The 21,103-nt window shown below is 46.0% G+C and overlaps 1 protein-coding gene across 1 annotated transcript in view; it reads right to left on the bottom strand.

Annotated features, from left to right (window-relative positions):
- MFSD2B (MFSD2 lysolipid transporter B, sphingolipid) overlaps positions 1-21,103 on the bottom strand; it is a 599,687-nt gene that overhangs the window by 42,283 nt on the left and 536,301 nt on the right. The window lies entirely within an intron of this gene.

Here is a 21,103-nt window from a genome sequence, read left to right on the forward strand (position 1 = left end):
CTCAGGTGGTTGAGCTGAACGGACATAGGGCCTCATTCGAAGTCAGGTGGTGCTGTAAAAAAGTTTAGGTATTCATGGATACCAGCACTTTATCGCACCGGCCGACTACAGGTTTGCCGGTGGGGCACCTGGGTTACCAATAGCTAAATGCTAGCAGTAAACCAGGCGCCCTACCGGCAACAAAAGCTGTCATTAGCGGCACCAGCAAAACCAGTAGTGACAGCAAATCCCCTCATGGAGTCCTATGGGACTGCATGAATGGAGATTAACACGATCCCTCTGGCACCCGTAATCTGGCGGCAATGCTGCCGGACAGGGTGCCGGAAATGGTAACTACATTTGCCGGTATCCTGGCGGCTCTACCGCCAGGATACCGGCAAAGGTAGAATGAGGCCCAAAGACGAAAGTTTAGAGAAAGCGGAGGACAAGAATGAGGTATACAACAGCTAAGACTGCTATAAAACCGGAGAATAGGGTGAGAAATGTATTCCCACCTAATCCTTGCTGGAGACGTCATGTCATGGGTCCATCCAGAATAGAGCCCCTGTGCCAAATAAGTTGGCTGACACCACGTTCATCGTGATAGCTATGCATGCCTTGGGTAATCCTGGTGAACCCAAAGAAGGAGCTGGAGGGAAAGTGTCAGTAGGCAAACATTGAGCCTCCGAAGGTGGGCTTGGGTAAGAAGGAACCAGGGAGAAGGATGACCAAGGATGTGTACAATTATGGAGTGCCCAAAAAGACAGACTTCACAATAGTTTGTGTTTCTTCTACTTTGAAAAAGAAAGACCTTAAAACAGGGTTAGTGCCGTAGGGATATTAGGACTCCGCATAGAGAGATTCAAATGTGTATTTAGAAGCAGTAGGTCTTATGTCACCAAGGATTTTGAGATGTGGCATGAGTCTAGGCATCAGAGAAACTTAGAAGCCGCCTAGGACCAGGTTTGGGAGTCAGTAAGAGATCGGCATCATAAGAGAGGGTGTAGGAGTGTTCAAGCTTGCATATGTCCGCGAATGTCTAGCTGCTTGTTGCTTAGAGCCGAAGAAAACTGGGCGTTAATGTCACAGTTCATTAAATAAACAAAAGGCTGCAATAGAACATTACAGAAGTGTGTATCCAACTGAAACCTATAACCCAAATCCTAGCTGCTGTAATTAAACATTACGGAAACCACTATGCTCTCAGAAAGGCTCTCATGCAGGTGCCATCTTAGAGACTAAAACTGAAAAGCATTGCTATGTTACATCTCAGAGTGGAGTATGAAGTTTGCCGTATTTTTCAGTCTGTCAACTGCTGGGCGTTTCTCATGTCTGCCCAGGAATACATTGGCATGGCTGGAGGCAGCACATCTTTCGTTGTTTCCAATTTTATGTTTCTCAATGCATTGGGGAGGTGGCGTGAATGAGCATAGGGTAAGCGGAGGACTCGTTCTGCGGGAGAGGGAGGCCTGTCTCTTGTTTACTTTCTGCTCCTTACTTGATTGTGTCTGGTGTCTTAAGGGGAGAGTGAGCCCCATGTGATATCTCATTCTCGGCCACTATTCCCAGCCTCATTTCCAGGTCAGGGCTGTGTCAAAAGTGGAAACCACCAGGTGATGATGACTTAGTACGAATGAGATGACGCGTAGGCTGTATTTTCCTGGTTACGAGAGACTTACCCAGAGTCTTTAGCTCACTATCTTTCACAGAGAAGAAATATCCCAAACATATCAGTCTTTGTCCTGCCCTGGGGCAGTCCAGCACCGAAATGCTATGGCAATTCCTCTCTGAACAAGAGTACCAAAAGCAACCCCATACACGTGTTTCAGCCTTGTTAGGCCTCATCAGTGAGGTGAAGCTTTGTCTCTCTGAGCACAGTGAGCAGGGAGTCCACGTCTGGTTGCCCCAGGTAACTCAGGGTTATCATTTCTGGAGAGGAGCGCCAGCTACCTTTTTTGAAATATCCTCAGTAGTAAGTCAATCCCTGAGCCGTGGCAGAATGCAATTGTTGTTCCAATTTTTAAGAAGGGTGTTAGGCTATCACAAACTAATTATTGGCCTATCACCCTTCTGGACTCAAGTAGTAAGATTTTTGCAACAATTGTACTGGAGGCCCTAAAGGAATGGACTAGGGGAGCTGATCACCATGGTCCGAGTCAGTCAGGTTTCCATAGGGGTCTTGGTACACTGGTGAACAGGTTTATTCTATCTATGTTAGTCAATTACAACAGACTGAAAAAGAAACCTCTGTATATCTGTTTGGTAGATCTGACAGCAGCCTTTGACAATGATGTTAGAAGAACTATTTAGAGAAAGGTGAAAGTATGCAGAATACCGTATGATCTGTTGTATATTCTTATGACTCTTCATGCTGATTCAAGGATCCAGGTACGATTGAATGATGAAGGGGGGTTGTCGAAGGCAATATGCACACGGCGAGGAGTGAGACATGGGTGCGTCTTGGCTCCAGCCCTCTCTAATCTGTATCTCTCGGACATTGGTTCCTGGTTGGATGGGGAAGGTGACAGGAGAGGCAGGGTGGGTAGCTCAGGGGCAACGCGTTTGTCGTGGAAACAAGACAAGGCATAGCAATACAGATTCAAAACACGGCCTTGTGCTTAGAAATTAGTCTCCAGTATTAAGCGAATTAAAAAAGAACAATTATAATAATTTCCCTCTAGGACTAGTTCACAGTCTTTTTTGTACCTCCTCTATGCGGATGATCTGGTCATTTTAGACCACGGCTCCATTGGCCTGCAGTGTTCTCTGGATAAATGTGTTCTTTTTTTGGAGGCCCAGGATCTGGATATCAATATTGCAAAAACTAAGATACCGGTCTGCGGTAATGAAGGTAAGAAGCACCCCTCCTTTATTTGGAGGGTAAAAGTTATAACATTGAGGAGAGTGGATAGGCATACTTACCTGGACTTTACTATTTATAGTAGGTCTAAAACCACAGAGCAGGATCTCATGAAGAGGAAATGTAAGGTTTTCTCGGCACAGTTGAGGGGCATTATCTTCAAATTGGGTAAATTGTCTCTACTCCCGGCAATTATCTATAATAAAGTTAAGGTCTTGCCGTTCCTGCTGTATGATATTGATTTGGATTCATTCACTTCTCAGCCAAATTGGAATACTCTGGACGGTATGATATGGCAAAATGCACTTGGTCGCCCAAAAGGGGTACCCGCAGCTGTGATTAGGCATGAGTTAGGTCTTATGTCTATGATGGCCGTCTATGATAGGAAATTACTGTCCTTTTTTGGTAAGATAAGATGTCTGCAACCAAATTCACTCTTGTAAACTTTGTCAAATGTATGAGGTGTACACACTAACAGCCTCTATCTTTGGGTGGGTGAAGTTACAGCTTGGTTGTTAAATCTTGACCACTCACTCGATATGTTAATCAGAGAGAGCCAGCTAAAGTGAAAAGCGCAGTTGAAGAGAGAGACTGGATTTCGACATGTGAGACAGTGTCTAAGTATTCCTTATTTCAGGACATTAACAGAGTTGTTAAACCACCTTTTACTCCCAAACCACATGTGCAGAAGTTCCCCTCACCGGTATGGAGATCTACGTTTTTGCTGTTCCATTTAAATCTTCTTCCTACCCATGAGATTGCAGGGGCCAGAACTGGGCAGGAGAGGCGAGAAAGGACCTGAAGACTTTGTGCTGCTGATGGACTAATCGACACACTGTATCATTTATTATTGCATTGCCCCAGGATTTTAGATGATTTGAGATAGCAATATTCCCTTCCCTTTGTATTTGACCATGTCATATGATATGACATGATATTCCCATACGCTATTTAACCCAGACACTTTTTGGCTACAGATATTGACAGGGAGAACTGAGTTTAGCAGTTTTGTGCTGCATTGATGGAGCCTTTAAATGTTCATTAAAAAAAAATGTTTTTTTAAATGTAGGGTGAACGGGAATACAGTCTCATTATTACCTTTAAGGAAATTCCTTCAGGAATGTTCTTGGATTAATTTAAACATTGTAAATGTTTCCTTTTAATGCTTTGTATTTCTTTCTTTTTTCTGTTGTATTCTATTTTAATATAATGTTTGTGTAAGGTTTATTGTTGAATTAAACCATATGCACAATACAAAAACAATTTAAAAAACGATGGGGTACTGTTCTGCAGCAGCCCTCATCAGTGGGTGGTGCACTGATGCCTCTCGCGGGAAGTCATCAGGTGGAGCCAGAGAACATGGAAGGAATTGGGCACGTGGCCGTACTTGAGTAGCGGATATACCTGAAGGACTAGGGATTATTATGAAAGGATGTATTGTTTTAGATGGAGGTGGGAAGTGCAGCTGGATGTGTCGCAATACATGCGTGGCCAGACCGTGTCTCGGGAGGATAGCTCAGGGGCAACATGCTCGCCTTGGAAGCAAGACGACACAGAACACCATAGGTTCAATCCCCAGGTCCGCGCTTAGAAACCTCTAGGTATTAAGTGGGTTATAAATAACCTATCATATCATAATATGAGGATTGTTTAAGGGCAGGTGGGGTGGAAGACGGGGTGGGTTAGGGAAAGGCTATTACCGATATTGGCTTGCAAGAGAATAAACACGATCTGACTTCAATTCCTTTATGAGCTTTTACTTTACTTTGCTTTACTACACTTATAAAGCCCACCAAATGTCCCTGAGGCTTACAGGCGCAGACAACATGTAACTAAAGAATACATAGAGTAGATGCTTCCAACAACACAGGGAGATAACGAGACCTCTCAGTGAAAGAATACGTTCTAATCCTCATCTGAACAACAAAGTCTTCAATTGTTTCCTGAACATTGCAGTAGATCTCACATCCCTGAGATATGGAGGGATGGCATTACAGGCTCTTCGCGCAGCGAGAAAGCACATTTCTTCACCTGCATCAATTTGCAGGCTGGAATTCTAAGTTGATTGATTGATATTTTATTTCTATCGCGCTCGTACACAAGTGTTTCAGAGCGCGACAAGGCAAGGGAGGGGAACAGGGGAGAACAAAACAGCGATCTTACTAGGCCCAGTGACATTGAGAACGCGCAAGTGCATGGGAGAGGGGGAGGGGAAAAGCGCATGGAAGGGGGAGAGGTGGAAAGTGCGAAGCAGAGGAGAAACAGATAAATAACCATAAATAAATAATAAAGGCAACAAACAGTAGTAATGCAGCCAACAATTTGCAAGTGCGAGGTTTAAGGCAGCAGACAGAGTAGGTCTGATAAGTGCAGGAAGAAAAAGTATTGTTGGATCTAAGAGTCCTTGAGCTGGATTTATTAACCAGAGCGTCACTCAGATATAAAGGGCTTACCCCTACCAGGCATCTATGAGTAATCAATAAAAGTAAAAATTCAATTCTAGCTTCAATAGGAAGCCAGTGCACAATGTGTCTGGCCTCTGACACATGGTCCCTCCGATTGAGACCAGTGGTCACCCTAACTGCACTATTTTGCAGAGTTTGTAATCTAGCGCAGTCTGACTTAGCAATGCCCAGTAACAAGCTACTGCAGTAGTCCGTTTTTCACCCTATGATAGCTCTCGATATAGTCTCATAATTGACTTGGGAGATGCATGGACGAAGCTGCGCTAGCAGCATAATATATTAGGCAGTGGACGAGACCAGGCTACTCACCAGAGGCGGGATTGTCTAGCGAATGGGGCCCGATGCTTATGTAGTTGGGCCCACTGCACTGACAAAAATATCTGTAAATGCCCACACAGCGCTGCTGAGTGGGCATTTACAGATTTTGGGCGGGCCTTTCCCCTCAGGCCCTACCTGCCTGCCTACGCCTCTGCCAGGGGCGTTGCTAGGGGGGGGCTAAGGGGGCTATAGCCCCTGATCTTTTGGTTGTAGCCCCGGATAGAATCTCAGGAGCTACAGCCAAAAGACCAGCTAGCCCCCAGTCCCAACAGTTCCAACATCAGCGTAGCCCCGGGTCTTTTCCAGACCTTGCAACTCCCCTGGCCTCTGCTACTCACGTGTGCCTGCATGTTCAGATTCATATCCAGGTAAACTCCCAACGTTTTCACTTTTTCTTTGGTTTTAATATTGCATCCTGCCACAAGAAAATGTGTATATTTGTACCCATCTTCTGTAGTTTGGCTTCTGTGCCTATCACCATTAATTCAGTCTTTTCTTCGTTCAATGCCAGGACGCTACGTATCATCCAAGTTTGTATAAGACGGTATATTTTATTAACAGATTTTTAGATGGTTACTAGACAGAGGGATGACACACTGCGTGTCATCAGCGTGATTTGTGAAGCCAACACCGTTTTCTTCGAACAGATTAAAAGGGCGCAGTAAAAATGTTATAAAGGGAGGGGTATAAAAAAGGCCCCCTGTGGCACTCCAAAGGCCAGGAGCGCTGGTTCAGCTTCTGCCTCCTTACTGCACACTCTACACCAACGGTTGTTAAAAAATGAACTAATCCAGAGGGCGGCACTGTCTAGGAAACTCGCAACATCCTTTGAGCCTTGTGACCAGCAGCCTGTGGTCCACCAGGCCAACAGCTGCAGGTAAATCAAGCAGCATGAGCATTGCAGTTTGCCCCCTGTCCATAAACTGTAATAGTCTAGATTTCAGGTCAAGCCGAGGGGTTTCCACCCCATGCCCCTGCCTGAAGCATGACTGCCATTTTTTAAGGATCCCATGTGCATCCAGGTGTGTCGGGATTTGAGTATGAGCTACTCGGTCAAAAACAAGGTGTTAGTAATAGGCCGGTAGTTGGTGTTTCTGGGCACAAACCTGGCTTTTTAGTAACCGAGTTATCCAAGCTTTTTTAAGGCTAATCTGTTCTGGCGTCTAATTTCTTTACTTACTTAGTTGGGATTTACGTCCCCGTCCGTGCCCTGCTCCACTTTTCGGAGGCTTAGAGGATACTAGGGGTGATAGGCTCCACATAATAGGAAAGTGAGGTTGCATGTGGACAATAACCACATCTTCCTCCGCTTATTAAAGGTCATGGAAGGAATCCCACTCTGAGAATGCTCCACTCACTACAGGATTAAAGAAAGCTACCAGGGTCTTAAGGTGTTTAAACATACGATTTGCACAACATATGGGCATATAATTATATTTAAGTGCACTCTGTGCTTCAGCTACATGCAAATACACAGCAACTGTTATTAAGGGTAACTGAGTTAAACGAGCAAGTGAATTGCACATTTGCAACCTATTAAAAGCTGGCAGCTTCTCCTGTCAGTCTGCCTTTAGATACTGCACTATATACCAGTCCCCTCTTCAGCAGATGGCAAATGGCTGCCAGCTCTGTGACTGCAATGGCGTGTGCCATGCCACTGACATTCATTGAGCTACTTATTGGCTCTGCACATGCGACCGTCTTGGCAGGTGCACTTAACTCAGGCATGCTATGGATTAACATATGTTGCTGAGTTTGCAACAGCTTGCGAGTAGAGGGAAGTGAGAAGAAAATGTGGTTTGAGTATCATCCTGCAAAGAGGAAAAGAACACATGAATGATTAAAGGATTTGCAGATACACATGAATACACCTTTAGCCCTAGGATCAGCTTGCTGAGCAAGCAGTGGCAAAGCCAACAGTTTTCTCTTGAGTGTAGGCATTTGCCAGGCACTGCGATAATTATACTAACAGACCACAGCATGGCAAAAGTGGGAAAATGGTGTGAGTACCTGGGTATATGATGTCAGCACCTGATACATGCCTTTCTAATATCAGCTTGTAAAAATGTTGGTGGCTTTGTCAATGTCTGTTTTTTACAGGACTTCATTTCAAGAAACAGATATGAGCAGGCACGTATTGTTCATAAATCAAATCTCTGAAGGCAAACACGGTTAAGACATTTGTGTTATACCAGGAGCTAATTTACATTGACAATTAAGCCATTAACTCTCAGAAGATCACCCAGTAATAACATTGGCAGGCCCCATAAAGGGTTCCATGTAATAATGTCGCCACAAAAATCTCACCATGCAAAAATATTGCCGAAAAATTGCCGTTTTTTGTGGTGACATTATTGCATGGAACATGCGGGGGATACCCCTGCAACCCCCACATTTTTTTTTCTTCTTTTTTTTGTTTTTTTTTTGTTGCCCCTGTCCCCATATATATGGTCACCCATATAATATCGCTGCGACCTTTTCCCAGCGATATTATTTACGGCGACCATATATATGGGGATAATATTACCTGATACCCTATAAAGTACAAAATGGGATGTTTCTGAATGATAGAGCTAGCTCAAAGAGATTCCAGGAGTGCCTGGTTAGGTGAGAAGACAGAGATAGTGGGAGAAAATGACAACAGGGATTAGCATGGCATAGGATGGTCAATCAGTGGTTAAATAACCAAACAACACCCACAGGCTGTGTGCACCTCCTCACATCCCGTCTCCCCACCAGCTGCTCAGTGCAAGAGTTCTGACATGTAGGTGGCACTTGTGACGAACCAGAAGGAGGAGTCAAACTAAGTGCAGACATGTTCAATGGTTTTTATTTAAAATGAAAGGAAAAAGCCTATCGAGCACTACCGTAGTAAGTGAAGTTCCCTACCTGACAAACTCAAACTAATGGTGCTCATCCAAGTTCAAAATAAAAAGTCCTCAATACAAATCCTAGCAGCTAACAAGCCTTACCACTTGGGAAAAAAATAACAAAAAGAAGGAGGCTGTAGCAATAGACTCAGTCCTTATCTTCTGCCTGGCCCAAACATTTGGATCCCTTTTCCAAGAAGAAGGTTTAAAAGTTTGTCAGGTTTGTATCTCTTTCCACAAAGTTCATCAATGGTTCTTGCAGTACACTCCTTAGCCTCTCTATAAGTTCTGTATGACAAGGTTTTCTTAATGCAACTCCACCATTTCTCACTTGGTGATTGGCAGTGTTCTTGTCTTGTTGTTGCAATCTGGAACCCTCCAGGTTCTATCTCCTCCAAGTTGTGCATGTTTCCAGGACTCCACAAAGAACTCTGGCTCTCTGACAAGCTTGCTTAAGCAGGGACTTGGTGTGACGTCTGCCCGTTCGGGTTTTCTGTTCTCCAGTAACCTTTTTGGCTCTCCCAGCCTCAAATGTTAAAGTCACTTGATTTCGAGTTCTCCGGGCTCTCCAAAGCCCTCTTATAGTCTTGCTTTATTAGGACCTTGGCAGAGTGCCTGCTCTTTGGGTTTTCCAGGCTCCCGTAACCCTTAAGGCTTTCCCAGCTTCTCATACCACAGTTTGTCCCTCTGAATGCCATTATTCTTCGTGAGCGGTCATTTCACTTACTCTGGAGGTCATTACGACCCAGGCGTTAAGGGTTAACGCCGTCGTTAACCCTTAACGCCTGATTCCAATTTTAACGGCTGCTTTTAGCAGGCGTTAAAATCCATGGCGCTAAACCGCCTTGGTGCTAATTACGGCACCGTAATTTACGGTGCCGTAATTAGCACCTTTCCCACTCCCATTATGCCCTATGGGGCAAAAATGGGAATGGGGAAGGGTAAATGGGAAATAGGGATTAACCACCCCACTCACCTTGGAATGGGGCGGTAAATCCGCCATCCACCATGGTGTAAACGTAGTTTACACCATGGTGGTAAAGTTGGTGTACTTACCGCCTGGGTCGTAATGACCTCCTCTGTCTGGCTTGGCAGTTGTAATTCTTATGCGGAGATCAGGAATCTGACTTCTCCGCTGCAGTCTGGTCTCAGCATCTGTTGACGGGCCCCGGGCCCACTACGGTTTCCGCAGTGAAGCAGTGAAGCCACCAGGCAAGACGGTCTCTCTACCATCTCCGCCTCTCTCGATACTTCGGCCTCTTTGCTGTTGAGTATGCCAGACTTTCTCCATCTCACTAGCGATCAGCTCGCTCTCCATGCTACTGCCAGCTCTGTGGTCTAGCGTGGCTCCAACCCTCCAGGACCTCCTCCCATCAGAGGTTCCTCATTTTATTATGTATGTTATTGCTATTATATGTAATTTCCCTCAAAATACCACCATGGCCAGTTTTTGAGGTTCTGCGAAAGAGATGTTATTTCTAAAATACGACAAGAGCACTATCGACAATTGCTACCGGTTTTGTAAACAACAAGTGGAATCCTTACAACACCTGGTGACTGAGCGTCATTCTCTAAAAGCCAAAAGAACATTGGTCTTGGGGAGGTTTGCCCCTCTAACCGACAACATGGGTAAGTGGTGGCCAGCATTACGTTCAGGAAGGAACCATATGCTGATGTGTGCCACAGTTGACTATTTAGACAGATTGCTAAAAGCGATGTGATTGTCTCAAAGACTGAAAGACTTTTAAATGACAAATGTTATGAAATTGGAAAGGTAATCAGAAGATTGTAAAAGGTTTTGTAAGAAACTAACACAATAAAACATTTTTTTTTTTAAATGATGTATGTTATCACAAACAAAAGAGGTGTGTCATATTCCTTTGACTGGAGTTCAGGAAGTATCCAGCATTACATCAAACCAAAGAAGTTGAAGGGATGTCAATATTTGGTGGATTCAATATAGATGTAACAACAGTCTTTCCAACTCCCATGTAGGCAGACAATGCACTCTAGACTGGGAGCTCCTTATCGGAATGGGAGTCCTTGTCCCCAAGAGGGGAGTCACTCCCAGTGAGGTCCCACTTGCCCACACCCGTAGGGAGGGTCTTGCTTAGCTAGCTCAACTCCCTAGCCTAAAAAAGGGGTGACTCCTCTCTGGGGAGAAGAGATGAATAGTCCAAATTCATCACATACCCCTCCTGTTAAAGGAGAGGTTTGCCCTTAATTTGTAAGCAGGAAATGGCTTAAAAAGTCCAGATTGCCTTGTTCTTTCTCTTTTTGATGTTCCACCGTGAAACAAAAAGGTTGAAGGTCTAAAAACCATCTGATAACTTGGGCATTGGAATCTTTCCTTATAGTCGTCCAGATCAGAGGGGATTGGTCTGTCACTGTTCCGCTCACCTGGCTCCCACAGGGGCGTCGATCGGACCCGGACAGCTGCAACCTCCTCCAACGTGAAGCGTAGTGCAGAGATGACAGACTGGACTGGACCGCCTAACCTCGTCTGCTTGACCCGTAGAAGTATTCTCCTGCAAGTGGAGAAAGGGATTGTGCCACCCGTGGATTCTAGTAATGGCACCCCACTGTTCTCTCCACTAATCACCACCGATATTCACTTTCAGTGAGCTCACCTTATGTTTGTAAATGATGAGCTCTCCATCCTGCACGGAATGCAGGGGCATGTAGATACCAGTTACTTCAATGGTTTGAAGGCGTTGGAAGAGTTCCGGATGAATATTGACTCCGAGGTTCCAGCCGAGAACCCGTAAGTATTAAGTTCAAAGAGTTCAATATGTCCGATGTTCACTCTTGTACATTCCTTTCTTGTGTTGCAGCTGAGTCCAAGGGAAGATTGTCTTGTGGCAGCTGATGGTGTTCAGGTAAGCGTCTGTATTACCCAACACTGTCCGGCAAAAGATGCGTGTGTTTAAATTGCTGGTTTCTCTCTCCTTACAGGTGCGGCGTAAGAAGTTGCGGTTTGTTACATAATAATGCCTCCGGTTGTTAATCAGGTAAGTCTATGGTGGAGAGGTTGTATTTGTTGGCTTTTTCGGCTCACCTTATGTTTCTTTTGTCCCCTAGATGGTGGAATTTGGCGGAGAAAATGATGGAGGCTGCGCCGGATCGAAAAATGCTGTGAGGACTGGTGAGTATGGCGTGGCGCTGCAACTGTGACGCGTGTAGAATAATGTCCTTTTCAAGTTCGAAGACGTGATGGATCCGGAATTCAGGTAAGGATTGAAATAATATCTGTTTTCTAACCTATCCTTCTTCTTTCTTCTATTGCTAGGAGCTCTGGATTCGAGACGGGCGTGGCTGAAGACTGAATGCTGACTGCAGGCACGGTGAGCGTTACGCTGCTGGATGCAGAATAACGCGAAGCATGTGCTGCTGTTCGGCCGTGGTTTAAATAGCCTCCAAAGTAGTTCCAGGTAAGAAGTCCCTAGAACCACACTCGAGTAAAAAATAGTCCCTGTAGTAAAATAGTCCCATCCAGGCGTCACGTTGGCTTGGATTCATTTGCAGCATGGTCTGAGTGAGGTAAGTAAAGACTATGAACCAGGCGCCTATGGCGCCAGGACTGATTTTTATTATGAGCCTGGTGCCTAAGGCACCAGGACTGAACCCAGACAGCCCCCAGCCGGGGCTGCTGGGGTTTTATTAAATATCTGGATGCCTGCTCCCGGGGCTGATGGGCTTGATCCGGATGGCATCATGACAGTCACGTTCTGCGATCTTCTTCCTGTTAGATAATAATGCAGGTTCAAGATTGCCCAGTGAATGGCTAGGGCTTCCAGCTCCACCGTGGCATATGATTGTTCTCTGAGAAACAACTTCCGACTTGTACACAAATGGGGTGTTACAGGCCATCATGCTATTGTGACCACACAGCTCCCAACCCTTTGCATTGATCTGAAGGATGAATTCCGATTGAAGTCAGGCATCTTCAAGACAGGTTCTTGACATAGCATGTGTTACAAACCTTCAAAGCTGTATTGTTCTCCTTTTCCCCACACATGCTTTTGTGGTTGAGAGTTTTTTAACTTGTCTCTAAGATTGGTGCCCAAGGTGGAATAATTAGGTATAAAACACTGGTAATAGCCTGCAAACATAAAAAAGCTTGACAGTCTCTCTTGGTTTTAGTTACAGGCGTTTGTTGTACCGCTTTGACTTTTTCAGCTTGAGATGTAATCAGTCAATTTCCCACGAAGTAGCCCAGGTACTTTACAACTGTCTATGTCAGATGCCATTTCTTTGGTTTCCCAGTTAAAACTCCTTTCCTGAGGGCACTTGAGATCACATAGAGGCAGCGCACGTGTTCAAGCCAGGTCTTATTATGCATGATAATGTCATCCAAGTAGGCTCTGGAGAAGTTAGACTATGGTCTTCAAATATTATCCATTAATCTCTGGACTGTAGCAGGAGCACTGTGCAAACCAAATTGGAGTACTTTAACTTGAAAGAGCCTCTGCAGGGTGGAAAAGGCAATCTGTTCCCTATCTGTGGGATTTAGGGGTACCTGCCAGTATCCTTTGCTTAACCCCAGAGTGGATATATATTTAGATGACCCTAACTCCTCAATGAGCTCATCGATTTGTGGCATGGGGTTATTATCAAATGTAGAAATGGAACTCAGTTTCCAAAAATTGATACAGAACCTCCATGTCTTGTCTGGTTTAGCCACCTAACTGATGGGGGACGTGTCACGACTGTGCCACTGGAGCACCAATTGGAACCCATTGTGGGCTATTGGGACTCATTGATCACCATAATCCTCCCCGGACAATACCTATTAATAATTTTGTCTTTACTTTCCGTTTCCAGGTGTTGGTACTTCTTTTTTTAATTTCACAAACTACATATCCAATAATGCACCTTGCGCCATTCTCATTCCTTGGCTGGTCCTATGCAGCAGTCTTAGAACAACAATCCCCACACATCTTAGAGAGCAGGGCTGCTTTCACTTTCCCAGGACCAGAGAGGGAGGCAGCATATTAACCTTCAGGTGTGGTGCTACAGGTGCTGTTAATGAGTCTACTTCAGCACAGGGCAGGTCAGTATTTAAGCAGCTGCCTGTAGGAGCAAAGGGCGCTTGCATTGAGTTTGCACCCTACCCCTTGTGCTTTGAGTGTTGGATTTCTGCTGTGTTGTGTTGCTTCCAGAACCTGCTCCTGTCCCAGTGCCCTGTGCTCTGTGCCTTGCAGCCTAGCTAATCGGCCTGCAGTCCCCTGCCTTATGCCCCACACTCTGTGTTCCCTGCACCTCTGTTCTCCCCTACTTACAGTTGTTGGGTGTCCTGACCCACGTTTGAGCTATCATGCTGCAACATTTGGTACTGTGGGCTTAGAAAATCCAAGATGGCCAAAAAGCCCACATGTACGCCAGAATAGGAAAACTGTGCAGTACTGGCATGGAAAACATCATGATGGCCAGAACTTCCCAGAAAATGCACAGGGAAATGCATGAAGAATAGGCTGCCACCCATTTTTGCCTAGGTTGTGAGCACAGGAGGGCACCACCTAAAACCACCATTGGGCTACCCACACAGTAGCCTGAAATCATTGGGAATGGCAATGCTGATTGCCAAAAGCAACCTAGAACTGTGGGGAATTAATTTTCTTAAATCCCAAAAATGGTTGCATTACCAGTACTCACCACTATCAGAAAGCTGGCGTTTTAAAACCACCAGACTTTTGTGTAAAACTGAACAAATGAAACAAAACCAGACCAAGGAAAGACTTGCTAAGAGGTGGATACAATGTAAAACTATACTCTGAAATGACTTGAAGGAAGTAATTATTTAATGAGTATGTAAAAATTGTAATAGACTTAGGGCCTCATTACAACTCAGGCGGTAAGGGGTTTACGGCGCCGTAAACAGCGCCGACCCTTACCGCCTGAGTACGAGGTCCCTTAGCGCCATGGCGGATTTAACACCTGCTTTTAGCAGGTGTTAAAATCCATGGCGCTAAGGGACCATGTTGTTAATTACGCCACCGTAATTTACGGTGGCGTAATTAACGCCTTCCCCACTCCCATTATGCCCTATGGGGCAAAAATGGGAATGGGGAAGGGTAAATGGGGATTGGAGACTTACCGCCCCGCCGACCTCGGAATGGGGCGGTAAGTCCGCCTACCACCATGGCGTAAACATAGTTTACGCCATGGTGGTAAAGTCACGGCCCAGGCGGTAACTTACCGCCTGGGTCGTAATGAGGCCCTTAAACTGGGGGACAAAAAGTGACATTTAGCTGAAACCTGGCTTAATGAAACTGAATTCTGCCTGACATCTACCCCCACAGGAGTTAAAACCTGCTCAGCCACTCTTCCCCTTGCCAAAAGGAGTTGTCACCTCTCTGATTAGATTAGGGGTGAGCAGCTACAGGGAGTTGAACAAAGGCCTGTCCTGGGCCCAGGCAGATGGTTTATTAGGGTGGTCGTAAATGGCTTTCTTTTGAACAAAGCCCTTCCTTGACTCAGGCAGATGGTTTATTGGGGGGGGCCGCAAAATAGCTTCCTCTTGGCAGAAGCTGGGAGGGGCAGGGTCTCTGAGCTTGGCAGAAACTGGATAAACTGGTTTCTACACCATGTGACCTGAAAAGACACACCCCTGTTGGCCAGAATATGATTCTAAGAAAGATGTATAACTCATGGTGCGGACTTGTCAAAATTATCTAAATGATACCATAATTCTTGTGATTTTTCTGCCCACATTTTAAGAGGTTTTAGGACCTGGTGGTATGATCTGGGGGGTTTCTAGCGGAAACTAGGGTTTCACTCCAAATGTCTGCATGTTAAAAATCTGACACTTCATCAATTAATGTCCATACTCCTTGAGCACATGTGTGTAAATTTGGGTAAATGTCCGATATTGCAAAACCAGTTAAAAAGTGCAAAATGTTGCAATTTCTGGATGCAAGCCCCCAGGAAGAGCAGAGTTTGAACAGAGTATACCTCATGTGATATGTGATGGGTGCATGTAATTTTAAACAACTGTGTATCTGTGCAATATGTATTTGAATCAAATATAGATTTGTGGGCAAACTGACCAGGGGAGGATCCTCTGACCCATAAAACCTACAGCATCACTCTGACTCACATTTCCTTCCCCCAATCATGGGAGAGTGGAGAATTGGGCCAATGACAAGTAGAGAGGGGCAGGCTTAGCTAGGCCCAGGAACACACCCACTTTCAAAACACATAAAAAGAGACTGCTGGGACAGGTAGAGAGATTCAAATCCAGTTGCTGCAACGCGCTCTGCCGGACCACACAACATCCAGAAGATACCAGATCCAACACTTAGACTTTAAACCTCCAAAGAACTTGATTCAGAACTCAAAGCAAGGGCCTAAATCCACAAACTGAGAACTCTTCTCAGCAGGCCTCAGCATCCAGCAAACCTAACAGCGGTAGCAGCATCCAGGAGCCGTGCAGATCAGCGCTGTGTCCAGAAAAAGCTGTGCAGAAAGATCCAGGAGCTGTGCACAGACGCTGTACCCAGAGATCCAGGAGCCGGGCCAGGAGCAGTGTCAGACCAGACCGGCAGAGCAGAGACCAGACGCTGTGCGCAGAGACCCTCCGGGGCGAAACCAGAACTGAAGCCATCTTGACCCGATCCGTGAGACCTAGACCTTCCAAATACATTGTGAGTACAGCTAGGACGGTGTGAAACCAAATCTCTTAGTTTCCAGTGATATAATTCAATCTATTTAATCTAAGTAGAACTGCCTCCTAACTGTCACTTGTCAATTCTGCAGCCGCATAGCTGTCACCTGTCATTTTTAAAAGCTGTCACCTGTCAATTTGAGTTACTTTAAATTCGAAAAACGACCTTTACAAAATCGTTCATATCTTTGGAACCGTTTGGGCTAGAAACTTGGTTTAACTTTCCTCTGAAAGCTTAGAATCTTAGCTACTCCTTATACTTTTGCCGTAATCGCGATTCACGCATTCGCGAATTTTGCCGCGATTCGCGATTTGGTTAAAAATCCAGCCGCGTGTGATAACAGCAGCTTCCTTGCTTTCCTTTGCCAAAAATTCGTTTAACCTGCTAGTTACTCCTAGAGCATTGTTAAAGGGAGCCTGAGCTCATCCCAAGTATCTTTCACTCACCCTGAACCTCCTAAAGGGAATTAAAACCATTTTCAGCATATTCCTCACTTCATTGCCGGCACATATAAAAGCATTTTGGGCCTGTGTTTCAACTTCTATCCGTAGTCTAAGCTTGCTGGGGTGAACTGAATTACATTTGATTGCATGTCTGAGAACTGTGTGCTACTCTTCATTTCCTTACATTGCATAAGGGGGGGGGTGGATTGCCAGAGAAAAGTGATTACATTGTTTTGTTGAAATCATATTGAGTATTTTCTGTACTGCATTTTCATTCAACATTGCATCTATCTGAACTTATATAAAGCATTCTCTACCACCTTATTCTTCTGTTCCTATTCACAAGTGTGCTACCTCATCCTTATACTACTCCTGGGTAACCAAATCAGTTTACTAGTAGGACATTATTCACTGTTGATCACTGCTCATGTTTTAAGTGTGATATTATTTATTAATTCATTATAAAAGTGTGATATATATATATATACTGTTAATTTTTTTTTCAAATAAACCTTTTAAACTTGCAAAACAGAACTATTTCTTGGCTCAGTGGGGTCAGGGGGATTATAAGAGAGGGGTGTTATATAGGGGTAGTCATCCAGAACTCATGAACTGGACATAAAGATATATCAATAAGGGTTTCCATTCAGCATCCCAGACTAGGCATTGACTTAGCTGTAGTGTTGAATTGAATCTTCTTACAAAGTGGGGGCTCGAGCCGGACGTCTGGGTTAGATCTATCACTTGTGCAGCTTAATACAGTGTGCTAACTGACGGGATACATACATCCGGTCGGATCACCACACTGTTTTACGCTGTAAAGCACTCTTCAAAGGGACACTCTAAGGAAAAGGTCTGTTTTGCAAAAATAAAATACTAATTTCTGTAAGTCAGGACAGAGATCAATCTCTAGAATGACGACCTTGGTAGACATGAAAATAGCGAGGGAGCACCTATTACATAAGCTATTTGTGAGAGGTGAGTGGACTCACCAGGACCAAACGGTCTGGTTGCAGGCCATCGCGCAACAGGTCACTGAAACAGGGTCAGACATATGGAGAGATCAGGGTCCATTACATGTGGCCCTGAGTGAACTATATATGGCTCCTAAAGCCAAAGATGAACACAATAAGATTGCCAGGATAGCGGCATACCTGTACCTATATATGGGAGACATGCAGGATAAATGTACTGAAAGCCAAGATCTGACGAATAAGCGACAGATGGCGTTAGAGAAGGTCCAATCTTACCTGGTCTCTTCTGAGCAGAGGCTGCAGGGGAGCCAGGAGTCAGAAAATGATAGTAGGCAGTATATCATTAAAATAAAAGAGGACATGGATAGACTGCAACAGGAGAAGGCTGATCAGGATACCAGATTTCTGGCCTTGCAGAAGGAGTACCAAGAAGGGTTGGACTCCCTTCTGCAGAGACAGAAAAAGCTGGAGCAACAACTGGACTTCAACAGGGCATGCACAGAACAGGTAGCCACCCTGCAAATTCGATTAGACAGAGAGAAAGAGGAAAGCAATAAATTGATTCTGAAAGACCTGGATACCCAGGCAGAGTTTGATCAGGAGCACCAGAAAGCTGGTGCCTTCCAAAGGCAAAGGGACGACCTGGCGGCACAGATGCAGGCTCTTAGTCAGGAAAGGGACACCTTAGGCCAGGAAGTCTGCCACTTAAAAAGGAAAATGGAAGAAAATCACCTGGCCCTCCAGGGACTGGGTGACCTCCAAAAAGAACACCAGAACTTGTTAGAGCACACCAGGAGGGTGGAGGAGGCTCTGGCAAGAAAGGAGCAGGCCAGTAGGGAAGGGACTCAGGAGGTAACCCTCCTGCAACAAAGACTGGCCCAGTACTCCAGGACCAATCAGGAGGCACAGAGAGAAAATGAGGCTCTCTATCAGCACAATGACAGGCTCCAACAACAGGTAGTGATGCAGGAGAGACTGATAGAGTCTAGTAAGGCCTTAACTGAGGAACTGAAAGCGCATGCTCTTGCATTGCAACAGGGAGCAGGGGCGGATAGAGACCAGGTTCGCTGGGAGAGAGAAACTCCTGAGCATAACCTCAGGAGCCCTAGTACCAGAGGCCTTCATATCTCTCAGTCCCTGGACTCTGCCACCCCCATGTCCCCTCGCGCACATGAGCCCAGGGCCACGGGGTTGGCAGATTACTATCCAACCAGAAGTATGGGGCTCATAGGCCAGTACCTCCCAGGAATGGAGGGGCGGGCATCCTGGTATGGGCACCCAAGCACAGAGCAAATTAGTGGGGAACCCCAGGAGAGTAGGCCCACTAAGGGCATCCTGAAAACCTCTGCCCAGTTAGGTCAGTGGGGGGGATACCCATCAAATCCTGGCAGCAAGGAGGAATCTGCGACTCCTCTGAACGGCGCAGGACACAGGAGACCAGGTCCCCACATTCTGCCAGCCATTCCCAGGCTCGCAGAATCCGGGAAAACCTGGAAGATCAGACAGGAACCTCTGGGAGCAGTGCCTCTGAGTCAGAGGATGAATGGACCAGGGTTACCCGAACCAAAAAGGCCAATAAGGCAAAAAGGGCCTTGCTTAAGGACCCATTAAAGCAAATAAAGGCAATAAGGAGTGTCATCACGCCTTATCATAAGAACGCCAAGTATTCCGTTTGGGAACACTTGGAGCTCTATGAGCAAATGATGGAGACTTTCCATTTGAAGGACAGCAGTAGCTGCATCCAGTACGTCAAATGGACATTCTCCCCAGAATACTCCAGTTTCTTTGCGGGGCTGGAGGATCAAAATCATTTAAGATGGTCCACCTATAAGGCGGCCATCTTGAAACATTTTTCTGTTCACAGAAATCCTCAAGAGGCTCGCAAGGCAGCCTACAATTTGCAATGTGTGGAGGATCAGGCCCCACAAGAGTTTGTGCAAGATTTAAAACGTGCTTTTGCGCAGACCACCAGAAGGGTGCGCACGGATAGCAGAGAATTTATCAATACGTTTTTCCATGCCTTACCCAAATACATAATAACCCAGCTCGTGAGAGATTTTCATGAGAAAAGATCTTTAGACTGGGTCATTGAACAGGCTACCCGGATCTATGAGGTGCAGAAGCTTATCGAAAATAAAAATAATTCGCCGAAAAACCCCAAAACCAACAGCACCCCTGCTGCTGCCAAGGTGGCACAGGTAAAGGTTGCCCCCGTTTTAGATTTGGAGATGGGGGGGCCTAAAAACCTGCCTGCAGCAAATAATTCACAGCCCAGAAGGCCCTAGGGCCAGTCACAGACAGGGAGTCGAGGAGGTAGTCCCACAAATGGGGTCCCTTGCTCCCCTGACTATGTAAGTCCCCGCTACAAGGGAAACTGACCAATCCTGGGTTATGTGTGGACTCCTCCAGCCCAAGGGGGGGGTCCAGCCAAGCACCTGACCCGGGGAACTTCCCTCCTAACTTCCCCCAGGAGGGCAGAAATTCTCCAAATCCTGGGCAGAACTTTTTCCTCAGGTATCCGCCCAATTTCCAGCCCCAAAATCATCCATCCTTTTTCCCCAATTCCCTGAGCCCAGACAACCTAATCCGGGAGAGGGGAGGCCAAGGGTGGAGGGGTACCAAATTCTTCCCAACCAGGGGTACTACCAGAGAAGGGATAGCTACCCTTCCCGGGATCAGCCCAGGGGAGAAAATAGAGCCCCGTATCAGCCGGAGCGGGTTTCCCAGTTAGAGCGCCAGGTCCAAAATATGGCACGGGATCTGGGTCACATACTGAGGGCTCAACAGAACCCTCAGATGAGCATGCCACCGCAGAATGCCCCAAACTCTGGACCTGGTGCTCCAGAACAATGACGGGGGCAGCACCCCGATAACACACCGGTTCCCAGGGAGGAGGCACAAGGGGAAGGGGGGTGTAAAGCCTTGGAGGAAGCTTCCTTCCCAACTTGTAAACAGCCCCTGGAAAACCAGGAACCAGAAACAAAATCTCCTGCCCCTGAAAGCCTGCCTCCCAAGGAGCAGAGGGGGGTAGGAGAAACAAAGGACCCAAACAGACCCACTTTGTGGAGGAGGTACAGATCTTCCAATTTGAGGGAGAGGGATCCTCAGAGGATCCTGGGGAAAGGATCTTCTCCTTCAGAGATGGGGGAACTCCTCCCAAAGAAAAATGGGTCCCAAGGGATTCCAATCCAGACTGGGGAGATATGGAGACTGAGCTACCGCCGCCCATCATCTCATCCCAGAACCCACAATACCAAAATCCCCTGGTTCAAACCCATCCTGGTGACTGCCTCCAAAAAGGGGGGGGCGGCCCAGAACCGGAACCAGGGGAACCCACAATGGCTCTGATCTCCAGTTGCCAACTTTTTCTTTCAGATTCCCAAGACTCTCCACAGAATTCTGCCCAAATCTCTTCTCTAGCAATGTCCAAAACCAGAAAGTTAGCCCACCAGTTGTCCAAAAATGTGCATTATCTGTGCCCCCTTGAGGAGAAGGAGGGAAGATACTATGCCCCGGTACAAGTACAG

Source organism: Ambystoma mexicanum, chromosome 4p (assembly GCF_040938575.1).
Source record: "Ambystoma mexicanum isolate Mex_15411 chromosome 4p, UKY_AmexF1_1, whole genome shotgun sequence".
Classification (NCBI taxonomy): Eukaryota; Metazoa; Chordata; class Amphibia; order Caudata; family Ambystomatidae; genus Ambystoma; species Ambystoma mexicanum.